This window comes from Botryllus schlosseri, chromosome 2, assembly GCF_051294905.1.
Source record: "Botryllus schlosseri isolate E-star chromosome 2, Bs_hap1, whole genome shotgun sequence".
Taxonomy (NCBI): domain Eukaryota; kingdom Metazoa; phylum Chordata; class Ascidiacea; order Stolidobranchia; family Styelidae; genus Botryllus; species Botryllus schlosseri.
In genome coordinates, this window is record NC_137237.1 from 28,684,943 (window position 1) to 28,712,087 (window position 27,145).

General features: G+C 40.2%; 1 protein-coding gene and 1 long non-coding RNA gene across 2 annotated transcripts in view; both read left to right on the top strand.

Annotated features, from left to right (window-relative positions):
* LOC145457677 (actin-related protein 2/3 complex subunit 2-like) overlaps positions 1 to 27,145 on the top strand; it is a 281,489-nt gene that overhangs the window by 47,234 nt on the left and 207,110 nt on the right. The window lies entirely within an intron of this gene.
* LOC145434377 (uncharacterized) lies at positions 750 to 4,196 on the top strand. The gene is made up of 2 exons (XR_013913365.1): positions 750 to 1,550; positions 4,004 to 4,196. It is a non-coding gene; the product is annotated as an uncharacterized LOC145434377 (long non-coding RNA).

The window sequence follows — 27,145 nt, forward strand, 5'->3', positions numbered from 1 at the left end:
TTTCTCAATGTTTTTGTATTATGTACGAAGACTAAGTGTGCAATTGTGTCTGCACCTAAGAAGTTGTCATTTTGAAGAATGTCACACTTCAGGATCCTTTTTGAGCTACCAATAGACACTTGCGATTCACTTGAGTTGTAAATCGGAATTCATATCTCCTCCGCAACCCATGGTAACAGTATCATGCCAACACTCTTAGAAATATTCGTAGATTTACCCAAATTATACCGGTAAATTTGTCCCGTCAGTTATATTAACGGTAAATGCCCGTTAAATTAATATACGGGCACGTCAAAAGTAAATTTACTTGTTTTTAGAGGGTAAAAAAATTACAGATTGAATTCGTAGAAGCAATATACGGGATAACCAGTATTTCAGATTTACTTTTGGATTTGTAAAAGCAATTTACTGGATAATAAGTATTCCGGATTTACTTTTGCATTCGTAAAAGCGATTTACTGGATAATCATTATTTGCAACATTGCTATTGAACTCACAATTCGATCATTTTACACGCTTACGGTCTTATGGACATATATATATATGATTTTCGTAATTACATCATGTTTCAATCATCAACCAAATTACGACATCGATGGCTGTGCTGATTGCTAATCGGTGAATGGTATCCGAACATTTGGGCATTGCGGATACCATCGTTTATATCGCTTTATAAATAGTATCCTTTGAGACATCAAGGTCTAGCAATAGTAGCATGGCAAGCGAATTTGGTATGTTTTGTAGTTTTACTGCAGGTATGATATTTTGTGTAATTATCTGTTGGACCAGTTCTGCCACCATTGTAGACTCCTTAACGCATGTATGATGCAAACTATATATCGAAACACTGGAGCTGGTGTTTAGCCGCCATGCTCCTTTGCCATAGAGACGAGAGTAGTAGACGTCCTTTACCTTTTTCCTGCGAATGGCCTTGTGAATTGTTTGATCATGAATTCGTAGCTGCTCGAGCGAACAATACATTGTGACGTCGTACATATTCCAGACATAGTGGCGTCAGACGTCAGACATATCTGAGCCTGAGCACGTGCGGTTGAATGTTCCGAGACAGATATTATATCGACGCGATGTTTTCGTATTGGATAATAACAAGATGCGTTGCTGTAAGCATGGAAAACTGAATGAATTCAGTTTTCCATGCTGTAAGATATTGAGGGTTTCGAAGCCACAGCTTAACTCTAGCTTTAGAATATTGCAGGTGTTGATAGCAGATATTGTAGGTATAGCAGTATCCGAGCTCAAATCTGGCAAGTTATTCTCAGTCCTGGTTCTGAAGACGTATGTATTTTCGTTACAGTTTAATGGTGAACAGAAGCTATGGCTTATAAGAATGTATTACATTTTCTGACATTGAACTACACGAAAATGGAAGCGTTATGGCATTATGAATCATGACGTCGAATGCTTATGTGATAGAAAGGGATCATTTCGCCTCTCGCTTCTAGCACGATGCCGTGCGAAATACATTGGACGTGCGATGCAAAGGAGTGTTGCCAGATAAGTTTGCAATCACGCTGGAAAAGATGATTCAGGTACGAAGTCCTAGGCCAAACTCAACTTGCGTCGCTGGCCAGATTCAAACTTTCAAACCGCTCGCGGGCCGGATCAGTCAAATCATTCCAAAATGTTACGGTACATCAAAACGCCCGACCTTTCTTTTCGCTTGAATAGTTTATTATCAATCCTGTATACATTTTGGTATATTACATAACATTCACGATCATATCATATGGATATATTCTAGCAGCACCTTTACTCGCAAACAACGGAAGTTTGGCAAAAATTCAAAGATTGATCGTTTGAATTCAATCGCTTAACCCTAGAACGCATGCACAAAAAAACTTACGCTAATGCATAACAGGGGTCATTTTGACCCGTGTTGCTATTACGTGCAATTGTATTACAATGACATTGAAAATTTTTCTTTTTGTTCTTTCCCTAGATCTTTCAGTGGCGTAATGATGACATGTCTAGAGTTTCAGCTGTATTTTAATGTGAAAACCGACGAAAAACAGTGTAAAGAAGTCGATGATGAAATGAAATAAAAGTCCAGAACAGTTCATACTGCAAAGAATACTTTGATTCATTCAGTGCATTTGTTGCCTATGATCATGGTCACGCTCTATTCTGAGCACATCGGTCTGCAACATCTGGAGCAACATTTCGTAACTTTCTTATCCCTTGCGTCTGGACATAAGGAGTGGCTATACCTACATGTAGCGTATTTGGATCTTGATGTTTTATGATTGCAAGTCAAGCTCCCAGCAGAGAATCACTAAATATTCACAAACAGCAAGTAGCATATTTCGAGCAAGCTTTTGTAACAAAGCAAGTAAAAGTGTTTGAGATTGTCAAGGTGCATGCGCAATTGCGCATTTGGTGTTGATTTGTTTTTAAGCTGTGACAACGCCATGCATACAGTGGCCCGCAGGTGAAATGCAATTAATTTCATACAAAGAAGGAAGTGAAAATTGTAATCCATCAAAAAGGTTCAGTGCAGAACCTATGAAAAAGGTTCACAGTGCAGAACTTATCAAGGTTCGTTTGTGGACGTGAACCTCTAAATTTCGGGGGTTCAAACACAGAATGCGAACGTGAACCTCACCAAAAATCACACCATCCCTAGTAAGGAACACCACTTCCTATTCTGCAACGTGTTTGTTGATTGTGGGGATGGACTTCGAAAAGCTATGTCATATCTCATCTAGCCTCTCCTGTGGCTCTGTGGTGTTGCATTGTCTATCTTGTCATCATGTGGAGCAAAATGAGGCAGTTAGCAAGATATCGATCAAACCTCATTGCTTTGAACCTTGTCCACTCATATAATCAAGTCATACTTGTCTGAATATGGTAAATGCATTTAGAGCTGCGATGTTGAGCAGATTGTAAAAGAGAACTACAGGCCATCGACAAGATTTTCGTTTGCAAGTATATGTTTGAACCATTTGGTCAATCAAGTCAACACAAATCTTTGTCTGTTTATAAAATCTGATGATCTCAGGCCTCTTTTTCGGGTCCATTTCTATTTCAATTTGCTGCGGGTCAAAATGACCCCTGTTATGCATTCTCGGGGTACTCAATGAAATATGCATTTTTCTTGTCAAAGGTAAAATTTTTCAGAACAAATTTTTTCTCATCATGTATAAGTATAAAAGACTAACAAAGTCCAGAAATTTCAGGATTCAATTCGCAATATGTGTTTAGCGGTTACAATGAATAACACCGTCTGGGTCATTTTGACCCCTGTTATGCATTCTAGGGTTAAACACTGACTCTAACCACGGAATATGCTGACATATTTGTATGCTCCCTTTGTTTTAATCGTAAACTGCCGTTAACTCATCGTATGCGCTTTGAGGAACACAAGTGATTTAATTGTAAACCAGACGTTAGAATTTGGCTCATTATTAATCGTCATTCGGGTTTCTCTGTCTGTCTGGGGCCTTTGAGTAGAAGTGATACAGCAGTGCGACCAAATATATTTGAATTGTATTTTTTATAACTATTATATTCTCCATGCGTCCTGCATATAACAGTTTTTTTTTCACTTCACGAATAACTACTTTTTGGCTCATTTCTTCATAAAAATATGAACTCAGTGTGCACTTCTTGGAGTTTTTGGAATTGGATGTCAGTATCACCAACTTGTTCCTGATGACGACTAGAGTAAAACCATAACACCACTGTCGGATAATTATAGTACGGTCTAAGATCTTGACATTTGTGGCCTTGCGGGAAGCATTTCTTACAATAATATCTCAACATTTGATAGAAAATGTGCTGGGTAATACAGGGGTTTTTCAAACTACTCAGAATTGCTTCGCAGGTCGCATGCGGCCTGCTGGCCTTATGTTCGACATCGCTATCCTAGGCCATCATTATTTGAGAAATTGACAAGAATATGAAAAGTCGCAGTATGTCATACTATAGCGTCTCAAAGTTTCCAAATTGTAACGGTGTTGATGACAGCATAATCTTTGTTAAGATTATAGAAGAACCTACAAAAGAGCATGGCCCAAAGTACAGTCCTTCAACTGCTGCTGAAGTTTTGATGAAGCCCTCTTCATTCAGGCAGTTGCTGACCGATGATCTCCACAAGAAAGACTGGATTTCCGTCATTATCCACACTTACTTTTTTTTTACGTGTTCCCGCACCAAATAAACCTGATTCAAATTTACTGGTCTCAGGAACGTAAAACTGCTGCAAGGGACCAGACGAGTATATTGATATTACAGCAGATTTCTGTTACCTTAGGTTACGGAAATGTTCCGTAAAATTTCCTACGGTCAGCATATGTAAAATCATATTACGGGGAGAGTTATTTCGAATTTACTGGTCCCATCAGCGTAAAATTGCTGCACTGGACTAGACCAGTAACTTGGTATTACAGCCGTTTTCCGTTACATCAAGTAACGGGAGTATTCCGTAAAAATTTTAACAGTCAGTATTTGTAAAAATAAATTACGGTCAATAATATTTACGGGAAAATATTTTTCAAATTTACTGGTCTCAGAGTCGTAAAACTGCTGCCAGGACCAGACCAGTAATTTGGCATAGAATATTTTTAACAGTGAATGCCAGTATCATGGCAATGCACAAATTTACCGAAGGTAGCCCTACGATCGTTTCTCATGATTGAAAGTGAGATATCTTCGCTCTCTTGCCAAGTAATCTTTCCTCAATTCGCAAAGATGCTAAAAGTTCCGAATATTTCTCTTTCAAGTCCCAATACCTATGTCAGATCATTTACCTTATGTTGACTACTCTACGTTCTGAATCATCTTCGATTTCAAAATCTTCATCATTAGGCCTGCCATCTCTAAGATCTTCATCTTGATCCAAATTATCGAGCTTGTAGGAGTTTCAAGTTACCCTGGATAATCTGAATAGGGCATTGGAACTATAGTTGATAGTAAATGCAATGTTTATTTTTCCAGCCAGATCCTGCAGTTTGCATTAAATAAGTGTCTGAAATATACTCGGATGATTGCATCCTGTAACCAAAAATGGGTGAAAGCATCGGCCTATATCAGTGGTTCTCGACTGGTGGTCGAAGCACTTTCGGGGGTCTGCGATGCCTCTAAATCATCAGAATAGTTGATAACCTGAATATGTATTTTTTAAACCAGGAAAATCGCGAGGTACTTCCGCTTCATTGCTATAGTAAATCTCCAGCACTAACATCAACAGAATGGCCATCTGAGTTGAAATATCCTACTGTTCAGACACATTTTAATTCCTCTTACCAATAGCCTAATAATATATCTATTGTGCAATTTCGCGATATTTTGTTGGGGATTGTGGAAAAAATAAAAAGTTGGATTAGTATGGTCAATCACGGTGACTTCGAAATGTTTACATTCGCCGACTTTTATTTTTGCATGGGGTGGCGGCATGCACGTAGCCAGGGAGGTGTCGAAACCCCCTCCTTTTGAAACGCAAAACCCCGTCCTTTTGAAATTACCATTCTGATGCTAATATTAAGTTACAATTCAATATGTCGTATTATCAGTGTTACGCGCGGCCCCCATCAATTAGCGAGATTCGTCTGTGCTCGCGACGCAATCTCCCGCTGAGATCATTGCGAAATTAGGTTATTGATTGTCGAGCGCTCGGCATTCATCGCTGGACTAAGCAGTAACATAGTGCAACAATTCTGGAACACGAAAGACAAACAAGAAGTATGAATACAAACGCGTGCTGCCAATCAGTATTTATCCCTTGCCAACAGCACAATGGGTTTTTACTTAGTATTGAGTAGCTCGCATTGCGACAATTGGTTGCTGATTGAAACATCGATTTTGACTGCATTGCTGCATTTCCCGATTTACGTTCGCAAATCATAATTGGATTAATATTATGGGCACTTGAATAAAATATTTTCAACGCGGCTTGCGGCCCTGATCGATGCCAATATCGCACTTTAATTTGTAGACGGTGAAAGTATATTTGATCGCCAAATCGCGATAGGTGTTTCTCAGAGCGCGCGATGAAATTTTAAGTTTCTAGCAATGATGTCGAAAATTTACATCTTATAACGATCGTTAGTTTGCGGAAATCAGTATCAGTACGCTGTGCGAAATAAATAGTAGTGAACAATTTTATCGGACTGTACAATCGGCCGGCAAGGTTGCGCTGATACCGAAATTGCAGACATGCCGCAAATCCGTAATGAGTACAATTGCAGGGTGCGCGAGTCATACCTAAATACCCAGATTCGGTGATGGTAACGAGCACAATTTGTTTCGACGCGGGCATAAGTTTTAATCAAAAAGATACACAAACTCAAACAATATTACACTCAGAGATTGTTACTGTTTGGCGAAAGCGTTTCTGCGGACGGTAGCAGGCCTGGGTGCGGGCGCGCTAAATCAAATCACCGACGATAGTTTACATGAGATATCGACGACCTATTTCGCATACAAATGATTCTCGCTAATTTGCAGTACGCAGCATAGATAATACGAATTGTGAATTGACATTTCAAAAGGACGGGATTTTTAGTTTTAAATGAGAAGCTCACTGGCTATGGCTACGCACGTAGTGCTTTCATACCGACAATGCCCTAGTTAATATCAGCCCGGGCCCTACGGCCTACGTAGGTCCCGATCAGCCAGTCGAATTTGATAGTGAAATGGTGTGATTTTAATTATCAAGGTGTTATTGCAGCAAGAGCAATATGGGCGCATGCCGCAACCTTATTAATGGTAATGCTAATCCCGATGGTTTGAGATTCGATCCGCGTTATGGTTGCGCCCGATAGAGTCCGTCCAGCAATGAAGTTTGTTGGAACATAGAAGTTAGGTTCCCGCTCAAAGTAATGGAATAAATTCAGAATTTGCGCCACAGAGAATCTCTTGCTGCATCAATATTTGACAACGTAATTTAACGCCATGTACTGCACGAAGCGCAGTATTAATAAAAAATCAAACACTGACAATTGATATCGAGGGAATAGGAATGTATAAATCAGACAAGAATTAGTTGCCTACAGATGATAGCAATCGAGAAAGCGCTCATCTAATTAATAATTACTCAACTTGCGTACAGCACAATGAGATTCCGAGTCTGACATCGCGACAATTGTTTGCTCATTATAACGGCGTTTGAGCTGCATTGCTGCATTTCCCGATAAAAGTTAGCAAAGCCTTGTTAGAGTAATGAATATGCGCACTTTGCGCAGGAATGACTTTCTCTTCGCAGGCATGCACCGCACAAACATACTTTCCTATTTCGCGATCGCGCTCCAATTAAAAAGACTATCACGAAACTAACTCAAGAATTATTTTGTAAACCAATATGCGCATAAATACAACTTAATTTAGAGAAGTAGAACATGAATTCGTTTGTCTGGTCAAGAGAGGAGATGGTGTTTCTCAGCGCAAGCGTGTCGAAATCGACGCCGTCAACGAGGTCGCTTCGATTGTATGATTAGTGATTACTAATCACGGATTACACTTTATTGGGGCGTTTTAAGCAAGTATTCAATTATTCACGCGCGTTTATATCGGTTAATGGTAAATAGTTGGCATTAACGCGTTAACACGGACTCGCTAATTGACAGCGCAGACGGCGGGCGTTTAAGCATTTTGCATAGGGTGGCCGCGGCGTCCGTGACGGCCCAAAAGGGGTCCGCGAAGACATAAAGGTTGAGAACCACTGATCTAAACTCTAAACCAGTGGTTTTTAACCTTTTTTCCTCCAGCGCTCCTTTTCAAATATTGTTAAAGTCAGGCGCACCTCATATATTTTAAGGACTGTATACAGTAAAAAACAATGGGTAAGAGGTCTAAGTCCGGTCGGTATTTTCGGGTTGGGACATTTAGGAGTATTTCGAGCTTGAATCGCGCGCGAGGACCCTCGATCAATTACCGATACAATAATTGTATATGCTATACTCGGGATCGTATCAAGGCTGTTACAACAACCATCCGGTAGCCTACGGTCTCATCTACCATCTGGTTCGATTCCGATGTATACACCCTGAAATCACATCTGCCATTGGCAACTCGGGAAAGTTAAAAGGTTTCATTTTATTGCTTTGTGTGACCCAAGTAAATCCAGTGTGAATGTGGTAGAGATCTTTGCTTGCTCATATTGTATTTGGTACTGCATCCATAGTTATTGACTTGGATAAAGCAATCCATATTATATATATAACATTCATGTGAGGTTGTGGGTCACGACACTAAACGGTATCATTATTTATGATACGATGAAGAAATATTCTGAAGCTTTAATTTTGTAGCTTTCAAATGAAAATAAATTTAGGTAATCATTTTGTCCATAAAGCTCCAAGGCATCTTTAGTGTACAAAGCGCTCTCACTCTTCAAAGTGTTACAGTGCCTCTTTCTTCGATTCCGACACGCTCTGCGATGCGGGATATAGGCTACTACCTAGTTAAAAACATTTTGTGGAAAATGGCCCAAGCTAGCGTGACGGGAGTATTTAAACGGCCAATAGGTGATCTAAAAGTACGCGCAATAATTTCATACGAACTATAATTTTGAACCATATATTCACGGAATCATGTTGCAAACATCGTCGGCAAATATTCCGCGTGTAGTGCGGCGAAGAATTCGGGATTCGACAGATTTTGTTGAATTTTAATTAGCAATGAGAGCTCGGGAATATATAGAACTGTTGATTAACTGTATAATCATAAGTCCCTACTGCACCCTGTACCGGGACGCCATTTTTATTCAGCGCCCCCCATACCGCCCACCTGAGCGTCTCCACCTCTTCAAAATCCAAATCGCCCATTGGGGGGCGCTGACGACACTGCTCTAAATCATCATCGTCTTCTGCCTACCTGCACCAGATTCATCAAATTCAATTTGGTTCGCGGGCCAGATTTAAACTTTTGATCGCTCGCCGTCCGGACCAGTCAAATTGTGCCAAAATAATAGTTCCGAATCCATAACTGTATTTTTCAGTGGAATGCTTTATTTTCAAGTCGGTACATGATATATATTATTGGGGATCAGTGGGTCTCTATTCGACCAACACCTTAATTTGCAATAAATGGAACCGGAAAAATACAATTATTGGGCGATTGAATACAGTTTTAAACCAGTAAAACAGTCGTGGTAACAGGTGGGTCACGACTGCATAAGTTAGCGTATTTTTATGCTCCATTTGTGTTACACGTGCTGCGGCGTTGACTTTGCGTATCCGTTGTTAGTCATACAAGAGATTTAACTGTCTATACGGACTCTTCGAATTATTATCAAATCACCATTCGGGTTTCCACGGATACGATTTTTAGTCCCAGAATAAAAAGGGTTTTAAACGTCTATACTGAACTGACTGCTCGGTTCGTATATTGTCTTGAATGTGGACACACTCCAGTATAATACGAGATTATTCTACTGAAAAAATCAATTGTCAGTATAATTTCTTTCGGCCATTTGCATATTGTAGGATTATTTTCAACATTAAAAACTCGCGTCATCCATAGGATTGAAAATTTTGTAAACTGAAAAATTCGAGTGGTATTAATAAATGCAGGTTACCACGAAAGCTTAACATTGAACTCGTCCCATGTGAGCTTGAGCATATACTGCTATTGTTGACGTTAACAATTTATAAAATAGTGGTGCATGTCATGTTCAGCATAGCAACATTGCAGATACGAATGTCGCAATGCCAATTAAAGGGGCATTGTGTTCTAAATATGATGTGGTCTCAAACTGAAGATGTGAAAAAGATTTAATCAGCAGTCATTTTCCTCAGAAACTCGCCGTATTCGAAAGGCGTCATTTTAATCTTGCTATCTCTGTGGTAATGACACGGTCTCTGCGCACAGAAAATCGAAGTTGCGCACGAAAACATCCGAAGTGATTACCTTTTTTAGTCCTTGCGCACTGTTGTCCAAGGGTCTGCGCAGTGAGTTGGTGAGTGTGCGCAGACTGTTCAAAAATTAGAGGAAATATTGCTCTGTGGTATCGAGGTCACCCGTCATGCTTCTCAACCATTTGCGAAATTTCTCGCATGCGTTTCTTCGTTTTTGCACTTACTCGGCGCGATCAAGGCAGAGAAGGCATTTTATATAGTTTCCTGCCGATATTATGAAGGCACTATGTCTTACGCACCGCGGCGGTTTAGTTATGGTAAGTAGCCGCATAGTAGGCTCTCAGCGGCCCGCAAACTTGGCATGGCGGGACATTGCAAGGGCACCGCGAGGATACGTGAAAGTTGCTGAATATTTCCAGAAGTTGTCAGTAACGAAGTACTTCTACTTTTTCGAAGTACTCAAGTAGTTTCCCTTTACTTTTTGTACTTACTGAAGTAGATATAATTTTTCGCTAATACTACGTCGTCATATTCTGTGATTTACTTACTTACTTTTCGCTATTTACAGTTTGGGAAGAAGAAGTCTTTAGTGTGAGAGAGAAAGACTGAGACGGTGATATTTAGAGTCTGTTTTCTCTGAGTACCAACAATAATTTAATTATCAAAAATTTTTCGGAAAGTTCAGAATCTTCGTCGTGCTTCCCGCGAAATAGATATGGATTGACAAGTAAGTTTTCACGGAAGTATCTGCCAATATAATTTGGGTAGATGGTTGCGTGGTTCCTTTCATTCCGTTTTTCCGCCCCTATGACATGTTTCATCACAGTCAATATCGCTCAGAAAAAAATGTTTGGACCTATCGTCTCCAACTATCTTATCATAATCTAGCATTCTAGCCGCACAGGGTGTTTTCGAATATGGAAAAAGTGGTACTTTTACCTTTTAAGCGTTCGACCGTTTAGCGTCAACCACCGGTGAAACTGTTTGGATAAAATACATGAAATATATTCCCTCTTTTTCAAAATCATAGTTGTGCTTCTCTGGATAGACGGTACATAGAGATCTTATAAATATTCTGAGTTCTTTTGTCCGGAGCACTTGCACATGGAAGTTCATAGCTAAGAGCATAGTTGCAGTTTTTCTCCATAAGTAAAATAAATGCAAATGGCTTATTTACGATCTACCATATTTTGTTTAGCATACAATAATCGCGCAAATCGTTAGTACGATGTCTGATACAACTCCGTAACGCCCTTCGCTTCAACTACGGCCCATATATTACGGTGGATGGCACCATTCCATGACCTTCTCTGAAATGGGACCAAGGGTATAAATAATATTTAGGACCACTGTTCCAACGCAATACTATTATTTGCAACCCATGATGCGGTCTAATTCTTATGTGTGGAAACTTTGTAACTCTTGGTATGTAGCAGCTCGAATACAGGTCTCTGCACTGTCCACAGGGTCCAGATTGCAGCTTTTGACAGCCCATGAGAGAGAGAGAGAAATTGTATTTATAACGGCTTCCCACAACTACTTACGTACTTACTTACTTGGGTAGATTCTAGCGTCGGTACTTCTACTTGTACTTGAGTAAATTTTAGCGTCACTACTTCTACGTCTACTTGAGTAGCTTTCTTGACTACTTTGATCACCTCTGCATATTCCACGGCTCTCCTCTCTGACGTATTATGCGAAGTAATAGAAACAACAAAAATGTCACAATAGAAGGTTTACTAGGACCATATGTGACGATTAAACCAATAACAGGAAAAATCATGAGCACATTGTCGCACTTTGCACTTCGCAGAATTTGATGTTAACAACTGTATTGATGGGCATCCATTTTTGGAAGTACTAAATTAAGAAATCTTTCTGCAAAGAAAAATAGCTCATTGATTTATAAAATTACTTGTTTATTAATACACTTTATGGGTTTTTGATGTCTGCTTCCAAATCATATTCCATGATCGGTGCAAAAGCAATCAAAGTTGCTGTAACCGTCAGACTCCAGAGGCATAATGATTCCGTAATTTCCGGTTGGTAGGTCATGCGCACAATAGTGTGAGGTAAAATGAGGGCTATTATGCTGCTCTAATTAGAACTTGGCTGCTGTATATAATTCTGCATGCTTGTATTGCAATATACCGGTCAAATCTGCAAGTCTCTCGATTCAGTTGACCCGGTTTTGAGCTTTGGACGAGGAAGACAGCTTGAAATTGAAAACGAAATGCGAGGATGCCTGTCAACGATGTTTGTTTGTTTTGTGGTACTCATGGTGTTTATCGACTACTATGGTCATTTACACCAGGCCGAGATTATTCATTATTTTCCGTAACTGCCGACTTATAGCACGGCCCACCTCTAGGCTTTTGTAAGACACCGCTTATACGCGGATGAAGTGGCGAGGAGGAGCCTAGGTAAACCTCCAACACTTAGAACCCGCACCCATTGGTGTTGCAGCCGCGGATTATACCACTGCGCTATCTCGCCACTAATTGTCAACGATGTAATCTCGTTTCAGTCGTACATGACCGATTGTTATAGTATCAGCACCCATCGCAACAACACGTGAAAATAGATTTGTTTAGAGCAGGGGTTCTTAACTAGGGTTCTATGGACGCCTTGAGGGTACAAAGCACCAAAGCATGGGGTACGAGATGCAGTGTGAAATTATACGATATTTAAGGTTCAAAATTATTTATTAAATCCACAAAAAGTAAAATATTTTGATGCGAATTTATTCAACTCAAAATGTGTCAAGAGGTTTGTTGCTTTCAATTCGGATACCATCCCTCCGACAGACTAAGAGTTAAATATTTAACATTAGTTACAGAATACAGTTTTAGCCTTCATCCCCACACCACTACCAGCCACTGTAGCGATAAATCTGATGTCGCTCGGTGACAGAGGAATGACGAATAGTTCGCGGCAAACTAGCACATAGTGATTTTGAAGCTCGGCGGTTTTTCAGAAAAGTGTCAATACTTTTTTAAAAAGTTCCCTGTCAATTTACGTGGCACCATAGTGTCATGTGACAATTTTTGCATAGCAGAACAGTCAATCTGATACATTCATCATCACATCAAGTAACTCCCATATTTAGATAACTGTCGCAATGTAAGTGTGCTCTCTAGCGTTATTTTCTATTTTCTATTTTTTCTTTAATTGAATGATCATCACCGCTTGACTTCCTTTCTTTCAACATAAACTTTCCATTTCAATATTTCCAAAAGTAAACTTTTGTACGTAAAGCGTCCCTCATATATCTTACTAAGCCCTGAAAAAAGTTCGTCGTGTTCTTCGGGCCAGAATATCGTTCCTACTTGATTACAACAAGCATGGCGTATTCAGACGGAAGTAAAGTGGGGGGGGGGGGTACTTGGATTTACTAACGATTTACGACGTCACAGAAACTTCGGACTGCGGGTAAACTTTTCTATGATTTGTTTGAAAATAAACTCTGCACACTTCCGCATTGTCAATGTAATTGACCAGGGGTGGTCAACCGTTTTGGTATTCACGGCCGCATTCCGATTACTTACGGCCGCATTCCAGGACATAGCCGTGATGAACTAATTGGACGCGAAATACCCATGTTAAACTGTCTTTGTTTATTTCCGGTTAACTCCGGACTAATCTACTTTTTCTTCCCGGTTTATTATACGCGCGGAAATCGCGACTAGTCATGTTTTGAATAGTCAGTGGGATTCGTTATCGCCGCGCATCAGCAATACTAGTTGTTGCACATATTACTTTCAAATACTGATCCTTTTTAAGCCTATATGTAATCAGATTCACCGGTAGAGTTGATGAAGGCAGTGTTTTCAAAAATCTAAGGCAAGGTATAAATCATGATGCATCTTCTTCGGTTCGGCCAATTGTTATTAGTCACTTTGTTGGATGTTGCTATTTCTTGACCTCCCATCAGGATTGTCGGTATAGTGGTAAGCTATTGGAATCGCCAAAACGTACCAGAGACAAATTTCTTTCGTGAGAAGCACAGGATTTCAAATTGGTACTTGTATATGGGGTGCATCATTTTCCTCTGCTGATCGCATCTGTACTGTGTGGCTCAGAATGTGAAGGACGCTACTATATTAAAATCGATAAATGAAGTGTAGCATTAAATAAAATTTCAAGTTTCGTTACATCTCAAAAATTCGCGAGTCAAGTCGTAAATTCAATTTGCCTGTCAACGGCAGCCAATACAAACCTACTAATTGAATTACGTGTCACGGCCGCACAAATTTCCTTCTGCGACCGCAGGTTGCCAGTAATTGACCATCGCATCGAAGAGGTCAGGCACGATGGCCTTTAACGAATACAGAGGCATATGCATGGATGCCAAACGCATTTTCACGCAGATCGTGTAGCACGCGTGATGATAGACAGACCTCGATAGTTCAATTCTCAAGTTCGTCGCCGGTAACATAACGTTGCGCCACAAGCATATATTTTAACGGCAGTGCCGACACCCTACAACCAATGTTCCCTCTAATTTTTCACGAGTCTACGTACACTCACCAACTCACTGCGCGGTCCCTTGGACAACAGTGCGTAACGAGTAAAATGAATAGGTCATCACTTCGGCTTTTTTGTTCACGCCACACATTTTTCTGTGCGCGCGAGCACGCGTGCAGCTTAGAGGGAACATTGCCTACAACCTAACAATTACAATGTAGATGGCTATGTTTGTAATTCGAATCTGTAAACGTGAAAAACTTAATTCAGTCTTCAAAGCATGCGATATGTCACAGTCATTTCGATGACGTGCAACCGCTGCAACCATATAGCATCATCACCGAGCTTCTATAGCTGCAATACTGACTACTAGACAGGCATCGTTACAAGTCGAACTCGAAGTGTATTCCTTCAGCTGCCCACATGTATGTCTGCTACCAAAACAATAACAGGAAACCATCGCCGGGCTCAATCAAGCATATCATAACACCACAAAAGCGAATTAAATGGGGATATTGATTGCATGCATGGCAGCAATTTTGATTTCTCAATGTACAAACTTCAAATCGAGCCCGATTTAGATTATTGATCGTTTGAATTATTTAGCATAATTTTGAAATTTCGCAGAAATCTCTAGCGGCACCATTGCGAGACGTGAATGACACACTAGTGCAGTGGTTCTCAACCGAGGGTCCGCGAAGCATTTCAAGGGGGTCCACGAAGCCTCTAAATTTGCAAAATGGCTTATAACCTAATCTTTTTTTATATATATTAGCGGAATCACGAGGCAGTTTGTGTATCATTAAGCTAAACTTCGTGACTCACATCAACAGAAAGGCCGTCTGAGACGAAATGTTTTACTGTGAAAACTCATTTTAATTGCCAATAGCCTACTGATACAAACGTATTGATGTTTAGAGATATTTTTTTGGAAATAATGGAATTTTAAGAAGTAAGGTCGATCAGGTTGACAGGTGATTTCGAAATGTTTTTACAAATCCATTTTCACCTGTAATATACATAAACGCAATTCTAGAATAACTTCATGAGAAGCTGCTAGATCAGTAGTTCCCAACCTTTTTCATCTCGTGCCTCCCTTGGCCGAAATTTAAGCCAAAATTCCCCCCTTAGGACAAATCTGCCCGATGATTAAAAAAGGTACCGAGTGTTTGTTTCTAGCAGTGCTGTAATAACACTTTGTAGACCTACAAAAACAATGGTCTTGGTCCCAATCAAACAAATTCTGAAAGGCTTGACTCAACAGACCCCCACACTTCTATTTGTGTTTTCGGCTTACCATGCACCAATCGCTAATATAACTGTTGTGAAAAATCACTATGCATAAATTTACTGGTCTCGCGATTTTTTCTCAAGTTTGCGTATGCATTTGGCCAATAATATTGGTACTTTCATATATAGGAGGGTTGACCAGACTACAGTCTGACTCGAGTCACCATTTTCTGATGACTCGACTTGACTCAAGTCATTTTCTCAAAATATGGAAGCGACTCGACTCGACTCGACTCGAGACAATCTGGGTATTGACTCGACTTGGACTCGAGTCATTGTGCATGACTCGATCCAAGCCATATGATTCCAGACTATAAGACGGTCAAGACCGACATTTCATTGTAATTTCGAAGAACAGTAAAGTGACCACCCTATTGGAATTTCGTCCATTGATCCTGGTATTTGACAATGCGACAAGAAACTGCTCAAAGTGAGGAAAATTAGTATATCATAAATCCAAATCATTCAATATCACCAAACAATGTTGACTGGAGTGTGACTTGGACTCGGACTCGAGACATAATACCATGACTCGGACTCGACCCTCTGCTCGGTGACTTGGACTTGGACTTGACTCAATGATGAATTGAAAATGACTCGACTTGACTCGAGTCAAAACTATGAAAGCCTCGTGATTTGGTTACAGCCTTGATATATAACATACAAGTGATCAAGATTCTGGAGCTCATTGAAATTTAGGACACCCATTACGCTTCGGCAACATTGCACCAAGTTTAACATGTCTTTTTTCGATCGGGTAACTGTTCACTGAAAATAAAGCAAGGCTAGCGATCTCTTTGACTTGAATCGATGACGTTGGAATATTTTGTCACTGTCTGAAAATGTTGACTTGAAATTTCAGATAAATACTTTCACTAGAAGCCTTGTGATAGATACAGCACGAAATTTGCTCGCTTAGGATATATTTGATTGAGAAGCCGTCGCTGGCCTACAAGATTATCTTGCGAACTGCAGCACATCTGAACTAATTTTTAAAAAATGGGGGGGGGGGAATTTGTATGTGAAAAAGAGATTTCAAATAGCATTTGAACATACTTTCAGCAAACAAAACAAACCATAAGGAGCATACTTTCAGATATAACTGGTTGACTACATGGCAGTTCCGACATGAACAATTTAGGAAATCCAATTCTAAAGTGAAATTCCTCCCTAAAAATTGCAAAATTCCCCCCAAGGCGGGAATTCCTCCCCGGTTGGGAACCACTGTGCTAGATAGATACGACTAGGCTTGACGTTATATGTTATTTTTAAAATGTGTTTCTCTATTTTGGTGGCATTGCCATATATGTTGCGATCATACTTAGTGGTGTTATTGGAAGCACTTCCCGTTATTATTACATTCGCCACCACCTATATTTGTGGAAATGAATTTTCGGCACTCGTTCATATCATATCGAAGGCGCGGAATTTCAAGAAACAACCACATATTAAAGAAATGTAGCTGCAGAATTCGCTTTGAAATAATTTAAGTCTACTCAATTTCTACATAAATAGCATGATGTTAATATCAAGCTAAGTCATTTTGTTGCTGTTTATAGCTAGCCTATACAGTTATATTTGTACAAGAAAGATGACGGTTGCAGGTTATAGGGCTCAATTTGAACAAAGGGCGTGGTGGTCCGCGAGGGCCCAAAGGGGGTCTGCGGAGACAAAAAGGTAGAGAACCACTGCAGTAGTGTGCCGCGGCACACCGGTTGAGAACCACTGGGCTAACACAACGACGGTGTGGTAGGCGGATAAAAATAAATAGCTAAGTCTTGGGTTCGTGAATTGCGTAATTTCGACTATATTCGCTGCGATAAAACTGTTTTTGTGAACCGTGCGTATAAGCCAGGGGTCGGGAACCTATCGGCGACCCCTTTATGACGATGCATTTTTCAAATCCACATTGTCTTCCTGATCATCGGCGAGAAATGGACTCTCTTGGAAATTACATTCCTGAACACAAATTCAGCTTACAAATATAGTCATACATAAAATCCCGATTGTTAGGTAGCTTGCTCGCAACGGCGTTAAAATGTAGGGTTGTAGCGCAACGTTATGTTAACGCCGAATAATTTGGGAATTGTGTGTATAGTTAACCAAATGATGTCGCTTAACAATGGTATCCGGAAAGTGGCGAGATAGCGCAGTGGTATAATCCGCGGCTGCAACACCAATGGGTGCGGGTTCGAGTCCGACCGATGTCGACTTCCGAATTCCGATACCTAAGTGTTACGGGTTTACCTATGCTCCTCCTCGCCACCTCATCTGCGTCAGCGGTGTCTTACTAAAGCCTAGAGGCGGGCCTAGCCGTGCTATAAGTCGGCAGTTACGGAAAATGAGAAGAATATCGGCCTGGTGTAAATGAATATAGTAGTCAACAAACACCATAAATACCCCCAAAACAAACAAACAAATGGTATCCGACGCTGAAGATTTTTCCCGGCCTGGAGCAACTGATTGAACAGCGCGTCACTGTCAGTAGAACAATTGAGATACGCTACCCTCGCGCGTGCTCAACGGATTCATTGGAAAGTCGCGTTATTGAAGAGTAAGCAGTTATATCGCACGTTTAGCGTCGTCTATGATTGTTGGTTTTGCTTTAAAGTGCACATCTTTATTCCTTTAAGTTTCAAAAAATATCACATGCTCTTAATGGAACAAAATGTACCATTCAAAAGGTTCCCGAACGATGCAGCGAGTTTAAAGTGGTTTAAAGTTTAAAGTGGTGGTGCCGTTTTCCATTTTGTCGGATGCTCAAATGTATCGTAACCGACTTGATTAGTGCGGGCGTTATAACATCACACCAGTGTTTACGCAGAAAATATGGCGCACGTGACGAATCCCATGTAGTCAACATTGATTTTGTGCCTCAATGACGTCACGCATATTCGATTGTTACGTAACAATTGACAACGATGTATGGCTTTTTGTGAACTACAATTGAAAATTTTTGGCCAATATGGTCATTTTGTCGAAAAGTGTTCCCTGGTATAAACGATATATGGCGATGAAATGACCCATATGAATATATGGAATGGTTTTGGGACGAGATCCCACAAAAGCTATGTTGAAAACCCTACGGAGGCCCAAGACTAGCGTTTGGGGGCGAGCTGGAAAAGTTTTGTCTTGATCTTGGATACCACAAGATTTCATGAAGGTTAACAAACATTGGTTGAGAGCAATATTTCTTCTCGTGCAAGTGCCATGGTGTTTCATAATTTCCTAGTATGCCACAAGTTGAAAATGGAAACCTCTGCACTGTGTAATCAAAGTGAATTAATCGAGCGCGTAATACTGTTATAGCGCTTGGTTATGAGATCAATTTAATTGTTAATTCCACACGACTATTAATCATAGGTGTATGGGAGTAGTATGCGACGGATGCGGGCGCATCCCCTATCCAAATATCTGAGATTGTCACGAATTGACTTTTTTAGTTTCCTTACTATATTACAAAATCAGTGACAGAAACTTGTTTAACAATATACAAGGAGCATATATTTAACGTAACGGGCATATATTTAACGTAACGGGCATATTTCTGTCAAAACTACATTCATTGCAGTATTGAGTTATCAGATCAATGACGTTTGATTCTTACGGAGTTAACGGCACCATGACAAGCGCACGAACAGAGAATCGAAGTCTTAATTTGAATTCCAGTTTTAGCATAATATTATTATGATCAAATGTCCATTATGTCATCGATCGGTATCTTCTTCCAGATTAGCCTGGGACATGCATGGTTTGCATTTCTGTTCCTGGGAAATGTTTTCCCCTCAACTATATCCTGGTTTCTGTATATTATGACTACATTACTGTCCAGTGTCCCCTGTGTCATCAATCGGCATTGGGCAATCTTCCTCCAGATTAGCCTGGAACACCCATGGCTGGCTTTTCCGCTCTGGCGCTCTTTAGAAACATTTTCCATATATGTAGATAGTAGATCCTGGTTTCAGCATATTATGACCGTTTCGCTGAACGCTATGTCGTAATGTCATCCAAGTTGGATGGTTGACTTTCCGCTCTTAGAAATATTTTCATCTTGTTTCGATCCCAGATTTCGTTATCTGAATCAAATACGCCATCTTCTCGATGCGGCAAAGTCCATATTTTCGGCTTCTTCCACGTTTCAGAGTTGCTATCCAACATAAAAGATCATTTGCCCAATTTTCCGCCTCTTCTTTTTCTATAGCATAAAATACTCATTTGAACTGTTATGAAATTCTAATGATTTATACTGTGCTTGAAATTGAAACCTAATACCTTACTCATTCGGAATCAAACCACTCAGAATTTGCCCAGCTTGTTATCATGCTGAACGTATGTCAGTAGATTACGTTAATTATCCAACATTTTCTTGCAAAGCAATAACTTGAAAAATCCAAAGTAATTCAAATCATTGACTAAATAAATAACTTATCAACTTTTATATGCCATCGCCAAGAACGACACGACAAGCTACTAGGATTACCTAGTATATCCCTAGCTACTAGCTAGAGTGCTAGACGCTAACGCAGCTAGACCAAGCCCCGAACTACTGCCATCTCCGGCTAAGCAAATTTGCGTTGTCACCATGTTACAGTTGCATTGTGGGGGATAGGCTGGACGACTTAGTACAGGCGCTTATGGAAAAACGTACAGTTTTAAAATATATTTGATTCGTATTGGGTTTGTAGTATTTTATTCGAATGGAGCTTTGAATGAATAATCATCGTAATATTCAGGATTTGTTTCAGCCCAATATCTCGTGTTTATATCTGTGTTATCTGTGTATTTCGACATGTCGAAGACATCTCGTTTTGGTGGTAGCGTTTGTTGCGCCTATGGGTGCAGTAAAAGGCAGAAAAAGATATCCACGGAGTCATATATGAGAAGTAATAGCGATGGTAGTAGCGATGAAGAGTCTTTGGTAAAGCGTCGGCATCCAAGAACATTTCACCGGTGAGTGAATGGCAGAATATGCAGGGAAGCAAGACTATCTTTGAAGAATCAGTTTCTATTTTCAATATTTCCTGACCATCACAGTTAATCAATGTCCAGATAAGCCACAGCATTAATGATTAGGCCATGTTAAAGTGTCATTATACCAGAACATTTTGTCACAAGTATATGGATGTTGGTATGATCAGAGCATATCAGACTATATCAGCAGTCTCAGCACCATGTCAGTTCATCAGTATACCTGTAATAGCATGACCAGCCAGGTCACTGTTTGTATTCTGTATGGGCAGTTCAGCCAATAACTTGCTTAGTACTCAATCCTTGCTTAAAATTGTCGTGAAGGTTGGAGTTAGGACTAGAAGGAAAGGTATAATTGAGGGCCACACGGTTTTGTCCAGCATAGTTGAGTAATAATTCTATATTTCCGGTGCCAGATGCTCACACTAAAGTTCAAATTGCTAATTCCGTGGCCGAGTTCATTATAGCTTTGTACGTGCGAGACGTTCGATTTGTCTCGTAAGATGTTTTTTTTAGGTTTACCTTTGGCTTTAGATTTAAAAGGTTACCTAATAGTTTATCCTTCTGGGGTAGAAAGTAACAGATATATCTAAATCAAACAAGATAATTTCACATATGTTCCTGCTACTTTTATCATCGTTCATAACAGAGAATGGTCAATTTGGTGTGCTTCGTATCATAGAATTACTTGTGAACTGATACAATGTTCTCTACAACGCAGCTTTCCTACCAATGATTCCCTGAAAGAAAGATGGATAGAATGTATTAGAAGAAAAGACTGGGAGCCAGCAAGATCGTCGGTCATCTGCTCTGATCATTTTTCAGAAAGTGATATTTACCGTGTTGGCGGGAGAATTCGTTTAAGGACGAATGCGGTGCCGACAAGATTTCTGAATTTTCCAAAATATATGAGGCCAAAGGTACGGTAGACACTAGACAGTGACTATATATTTATGAAGTTTGAGTTCCAATTACTATACCTTTATTTTAGCCCTAGTTAACATAAAATTCACAAATTTCAGGCTTCAAACAACCGACGAGTGAGACCTTCTGCAGTTCCAGATAAGAAACGGCAATATGAAGCACAAACCGCTGAACCTGAAGTAGTTCTTCACGACCACAGCTACTGTGCGCACACGTCTCCTCGAAAAGTCGTTCAACAGCAACGCCGTAGGGTCGCAGAAATTAAAAAGAGGCTGGTTGCAGCCAGAATGAAAACATACCGTCTGCAAAAAAAAGTGAAATCTCTGGATGAGGTCATTGCATCTCTTAAGAAGAACAATTTGATAAGCGATTCGTGTGTGGAGGTAATGTCACAAAAATTCAGTGGTCTACCAAGTGAGCTCTTGCAACGTATGAAGCTACAAGCTGGTGGAAGAGGAGTCAAATACTCTAAGGAACTGCAATCATTTGCAATGACGCTTCAGTATTATTCCACCAAGGCATACAATTTTGTGCGTCAGAATTTTCAACTTGCTCTTCCCCATCCAAGTGTGATAAGACGCTGGTATGGAAAACTTCCCGCTGAGCCTGGCTTTACTAGTATTGCCTTTTCTGCCATCAGAGGAAAAGTAGAGGCATCAGCAAATCCTGTAATATGCTCCATAATGATGGATGAAATGTCGATCCGCAAACAGGTTTTTTGGGATGGAAAACGATACCGAGGATATGTAGACATGGGTACTGACTGTGAGGATGATGATTCTTTGCCTCTTGCTAAAGATGCATTAGTTTTTATGGCTGTTTGTATCAATTCATCCTGGAAGATCCCGCTTGGATACTTTTTCATTAATGGTTTAACAGGATCGGAACGAGCAAATTTGGTCAGAATTTGCATAAGCAAGCTTAATGAAGTGGGTGCAACTGTTGCTTCATTGACATGTGACGGACCTTCATGTCACTTCGCAATGCTTTCTGCATTAGGGGCAAATATATCCTCCAGGAACATTGTGTCTAGTTTTACTAATCCATATTTACCCGATCATCAAATCCAAGTAATTCTAGATCCTTGTCACATGCTCAAACTAATCAGAAACTGCCTAGCAGAATGGGGTACTTTGCAAGATGGTAGTGGGCACCAAATTTCTTGGAATTTCATCATTTTACTGCAAAAACTCCAGGCATCAGAAGGCCTGAGACTTGGCAATAAGCTGAAGAAGTGTCATGTGGAATGGCAGCAGCAAAAGATGAAAGTGAATTTGGCTGCTCAAGCAATCAGCAGCAGTGTTGCTGATGCAATCGAATATTGTGATAAAAACCTCAAAATGAGATGCTTTCGGGGTAGTGCTGCTACCGTCAAGTTTTTGCGCAGTTTTGATCGCCTTTTCGACATACTCAATTCGAGAAACCCGTTTGCAAAAGGGTATAAATCTCCTTTAAAGGAATCAAACCAGCACTTGTGGCGTCCATTCATGTATGAAATGATGGATTATATTGCCAAATTACAGGACCCCTCGGGAAAGCCCATTGTTGAATCTCGCAGGAAAACAGGATTCCTTGGATTTCTGGTTTGCATAAAGAGCACGCAGAGCCTTTTTGATCGCCTAGTGGCTACAAAAATAGTGAGGTACTTGCTGATGTACAAGTTCAGTCAAGATCATCTTGAGCTATTTTTTTGTGCTGTCCGTAAAGCAGGAGGCTTCAACAATAATCCTACTTGTCTGCAATTTACTGCTGCGTATAAAAGGTTATTGATGAAGTTGGGAATCCGTGCATCATCAGGAAATTGCGAAGAAAGAGACGCAACCGCCATGTTGGACCTCTTGGATGATTTCAGGATTCAAGAAAGTGGACTCTCTCTTTCTTCTGCGACCTTGATCAGAAGATACGACTTGGAAGCGAAACGACCTATGCAAGATGAGCATGACTACTCCGATGTTCCTAAAATAACAACTTTGTCTGAGTACAAAAATCAAGCTATATCATACATTGCTGGCTATGTTGCCAAGTCAGTGGCTGAGCGATGTCTTTGCCCAACGTGTAAAGGGTCGCTCATGGTGGCTTCGGCAACCAGTGGCAGTTTCCTGCAATTCAAGAACAGGGGTGGCCTAACTAAACCATCTACTGGTGTTATTGCAATATGTGAGGAGGCTGAAAAATGCTTCCAGCGAATGATTCATGTTACTTCTGGAAAGTTACCTCATTGCAAGGGCTTGATCAACGCCTTTGCCACTGCTATTCTGTCGAACATGTCTTGTAAATCACCAGCTTTCCCAGAACTTGAAGACCATATTTATGACACCTCAGTTGGTGACGATCATATAATCACTCTGACAAAAGACATCGCCAAGACCTATTGCAAGATTAAATTCAAACATCTAGGAGTAGAATACAATCAAAGGACATCAGACAAGAACGTCCGCAGAGTGTTAACAAAGCTGATTCTCTTCAAAAATCAGTAACTGCCACAGTTGTTCAGTCAACTTTCAGGTTGCTTGTTTTCAATTTGCTGATGATCTTCGCCAGCTCGAGGGCAACGACACGCTCAAAGTTCCCGCTTCATTAAAGATTCAGGAAATGTGTCGTTGTTTACCCAGACTGGCACCCCCGTGAAAGGGGGGGGTCACATTGTCAGTGAACCGCTGTGCTAGAGGATCTTCTGAACCTGACGCTATGATATTCAAACCAGAGTCAACGGTTCAGTGGGATCGAATGACGTTCCCGGATATGAAAAGGTTTCAGCGTTGGCCGACTGCCTGCTAACTCACAGAGATTGTACTTACTGTTTGAGTGAAGCGGTGGCAGCTCATATCATAACATTGTGGAACGACTTTCTCCCATACGACAAGCAATTGAGCAATCACATTCAGGACCGATGTATAGGAAAGGAAATCCAGGCGGCCGATTCAAATCGACCAAGTCCCCTGGCGTGGTTGCTACACAGTAGTGCATCGACACTGAGGGAGTAAGGACATGGCGCACACGCGAAGAAAAAGGAACGATCCTTTCATCCGCATACGGCTTTGTAAGTTATTGTGGTTCAGTAACCCTCAGCGGTTTTATTTGATATTTTTGTAATTAAAAGAGTCGCAATTTGGACATGCTACACAATCAATGGTCGGATCGACGTACCGCAACTTGGATGTGAGGATTCCTGAAGCCGGTGAGTTCGCTCCATGGCCATCGTATTTATTGATTCTACTCAAGCAGAGGTAGTTTAAAAACTTGAAGAAGTATCGCAAGAGAAGTACTTCTTAACTGACCACCTCTGGTCATTGCTAGGGCTTATAGTTGTGTCTCCAGAGTCGTAATGTCATGATAATATAAATTATGTGGAAAGCTCAAATCTTTATGTTTGAAAAAATTCCAAGAGTTGGTTCTATCTAGGCTATAGAACGTATTTAGGTGTTTTTTCGATCATGCGTATTTTATAGGCTTCCATTAAAATATATTCTCTACTAGCACAGATTGGGCATTAATGTTATTTCATTAAGCTGGTTCTGTTACGGCGATTGACACCTTTGCCATATGTTCAATAATGAGGCTCAAGGTGATTCAATTGTTGAATTACCTTCACCCTTCCGTTGAAAAAGAAAATGACAATTCGTTACCGCTTTCCGATGTTGTCGTTGAGAAGGTGGATGACAATTTTGTTACATCTGTCATCCTTTTATCATTAGGCTGCATTCAGTGTCCAATACCTTTAGCGGTTAACTGTCAATATATAATTTATATGATATGTGCTCTGGTACACAGATGTAACTATCGCTTTATTCCATACTTGCTCGTGGCTGTTTTCTTTTCCATTCAAAGGTTCTGGAATCGACCATCGTTAAGCTGTAAAGCCAACCCTGCGTCGCCAGAGAGAATATTTACATACCCAACTCTTACTTCAAACCCACGGAAGACACCGGCTAACCCACTGAATGAGGTGAGGCCACTTTCTTCGTATGCCGTTGAATTTTCATTATTGTAATTCTGTACTCACAGTTTTTGGTATCTTTACAGATAATAAGAAAACAAAGAAGGGAGCAAGTCTAGCCAACACATACTTCAAACCCGTAGAAGACACCGGCTAACACACTTTCTTTACTATTTTATACGCATTTTGGTATAAAAACGTTGTCGTGACATCAAGGTATGTCGATCAATGTGTCTTCAAGTGAACAATTTCTCATATGTTAGTTCATTTATCTTGAACAGTGCCCCAAAACGATGTCGTCGTCGTAGGACCCGTAGTGGGGTGGCCTTCAATGTGACTGTGCCTGTGCCGCGTAAGAAGAGAAGAAATTCCATTAAATTGGAACTAAGATCAGAATCGGTTCGTTTATTATACCTCGTTCGCAGATATTAAGCCCTAACTTATCCCACATTTGACTTTCAGATCACCGTTAATTACGCCGAAGGCGACGTAAAGTCGATAACAATTAATTTATCTCTGTTTTTATTTTTTATGTTGTTGTTTTAATAGAAAAATTCGTTTCTCATAACCGAAGCTGGTGTTTCTGAAAACGAGAGTTCAGCATTTTGGTAGGAGACAGTACAGCGCGGTATTTTGTGTGACGAGGTAGTACAGCGCGTTATTGCGTGTGACCACAGAAATGGTTGATCTAAAGCCAGGCTCGAGTGCTTCATCTAGTAGGGTAGGCAAGTATCGTGGGCAGAAAAACTGAGTTGGAATGTTCACATCTCCAGTTGGTTTTGAATCTAAACTAATCACATCTCCAGTTGGTTTTGAATCTAAACTAATTTCTGGTTTCATGAAAGTGCAAAACGAGCCAAGCTTCATGTACACACGTATATGGGTAGCTATAGGTGTAATTATGATAAAATACATGTACGCCATTTAGATTGTATCTTGTGCCGTTTTGATTCGATAAAATTAATATTTATTATGAACTCCCAAAGTGCACAGATTGCTGTTACAACCAACATAGCCCCAATTTCACTGTGAATTGGGCAATTCTAGCTACATCTGAATAAGGACCCATGCGTTTCTTGTTTCTCTCATTCAATGAACTCATTCAGTCACTTCTACAGAAATCACTACCCCATCGCCACACATAGCAGACATATCTTTACTTTCTCTTTTTTGGATTTATTTAAATACGCTGAACCAATAAATACGTAGAATAACCACAATGGCATTCAGTTGATTTCAGCAGTGCCTTTTGATATGTCCCATGATGCTGAATTTTCTCCATCAGCAATATTCACAGCTGGCAGTTATAGCATTCACATCAGCTCCATTGAAGTATGAAGATTTTGAATCCAGGATAGGTAATTCCGAGGCACGCTCCGATAATAACTTCAAGCTGACAATCGTAGATGCTTTTACTTCATATAGATACATATATCTGAAAGATAACTGAACTGGTATTATACATCTTTTGACAGCTTGGTTATTTCTGTACACGTAAAATATGCTGGATACAACGAGTAAAGCAATCTACATCAGGAATATAACCACAAAAAATACATAAGATGACACATAGACAACCTTATTTTACCACGAACAGTCGAAACCACTTATATCTTCGACATGTCGAAATACACAGATAACACAGATATAAACACGAGATATTGGGCTGAAACAAATCCTGAATGTTACGATGATTATTCATTCAAAGCTCCATTCGTATAAAATACTACAAACCCAATACGAA